General features: G+C 37.2%; 1 long non-coding RNA gene across 1 annotated transcript; it reads right to left on the bottom strand.

The window, feature by feature from the left end:
* Window positions 1-325: 325 nt before the first annotated feature.
* LOC311140122 lies at window positions 326-1,031 on the bottom strand. The gene is made up of 3 exons (XR_014614119.1): window positions 945-1,031; window positions 672-700; window positions 326-402 (listed from the first exon to the last, which is right to left on the bottom strand). It is a non-coding gene; the product is annotated as an uncharacterized lncRNA (long non-coding RNA).
* Between the last annotated feature and the right edge of the window lie 792 nt (window positions 1,032-1,823).

The raw sequence follows: 1,823 nt of genomic DNA on the forward strand, positions 1-1,823 counted from the left end.
AACCTCAAAGTCCTAAACAAACTTTTACAGCGATTATATGTTAATGAATAACATGAAAGGGCCAGAGACTGAATAGTTGTCATTAAGTCAAACTAAAACTTCCTGGAAAAATATATAATAGGCAAACAGACTTTGCATACAGTATTTTTCACACTGCAATTCCTGTTAAGCAAAGTAATCTTGTTTATTAAAGGAAGGCTGTAGTAGAATACAGACGTGTACAGACACATCCCAGGGGTGACCATGTTTTACTTACTGTCAGGGGTAGAGGTGGAGATAGATTTTGTTGTGTGTTGTCACGCACAGGTGATGGGTTCTCATACACAGGTGATGGGTTCTCAGACACGGGTGATGGGTTCTCATACACAGGTGATGGGTTCTCATATACATTTTGTTGAGAGCCTTTAAGAGATACACAAATATAGGTGATAGTATAGTTGCTGCTATCTTGTTAGCATGTGTCTGCATACACATTGTTACAGTATTAAGCATCGTCACAGTGGTGTTGTACTATATCATGTCATTTGTCTGAATCCATTTCATTCTTCCATGGAAACTGCAAATCACTCTGGATAAGAGCATCTGCTAAATGACCATTTTAATGAAATGGAGTAAACAAATGTTTGAAAAACATGATTAATTCTATGATTGGAGATAAAGCATATGCTTACCTCCTCGATGCATTGGGTCAGCATTGCTTCTATATACAACAAGAAATAAACATTGAAAGGTATAAGGAAATAATATTACAGTGCGTTTAACAGTTTACAGTGAAGTTATAAGAACATAATATTACAATGCTTTTAAAAGTTTACAGTGCTTTTGAAATACACCCAGGCCCTTTTTCTGACCAGTTTAGATCAATGTGAAAACAGAGCCTATATTGTCTACTACCTGCAGTGATAGAAAATACACTTGTTTAAATGAAAAGTTTCTTAACTCACCCCTTTTTCTTGATGAAATAGACTGCAACACTAACTGCCACTTCCAGAACCAGCAACACTATAATCACAATCCCAGTGATGGCAACAGTAGACAGTCCTGGAGTTAGAGAGCCATCCGCTGCAGAGACCAGAGATAGAACCATACAGTGATGAGAGAAAGGCTACACACAGTGAACAATCAGTACTGCACATTACAGTGCATCTGGGTGACAACACAACAAACACAACTAAAGGCACTATTTCAAAACAAGTTTGGAATGCAAAACTTCATAAGTATAACTTTTTTTCTTCTACTAGCACTGACTTTTCTGATAGTTACTTTATTGAGGAAAAATGTACTTACTATGACTGAGATATTTGGTTATCCCACATAGCTTTCTTAATGCACTAATTGTAAGTCACTCTGGATTAGAGTGTCTGCTAAATGGCTAAAATGTAAATGTAACTTTTATCTCTTACTATGTTCATATTGTCTTTAAAGATTAAGCTTACTTCACCTTTTACGGACAGTTTATGGACCTCAGATGTGTTGTTCCCAGTGACATCATTTGTTGCTGTACAGGTGTAATCCCCACTGTCAGAGTATTCACTCTTCTCTTTAGTGAACTCAGGTGAATGTCCAGGTATCTCTGTTCCATTGAGCATCCAGATGTAACTAGCAGGGGGGTTGGAGTCAGCAGAGCAGGTCAATGTTAACTTCTGTCCTAGTTCTATTTCAGTTGGACCCTTGATTTCCATACCATCAGGTCCATCTGTAACACAGAGATCACCTGTTAGTCATAGCTACAAGTGTATTAGTTTGTAATCAGTGTGACATTGGAGTCATAATGGTTGGTGTAAAGTGTGTGTTCATTCATTGTTATATTATTTTCATGTGCA

Source organism: Coregonus lavaretus (assembly GCF_964263955.1).
Source record: "Coregonus lavaretus genome assembly, chromosome: 13".
NCBI classification, from domain to species: Eukaryota; Metazoa; Chordata; class Actinopteri; order Salmoniformes; family Salmonidae; genus Coregonus; species Coregonus lavaretus.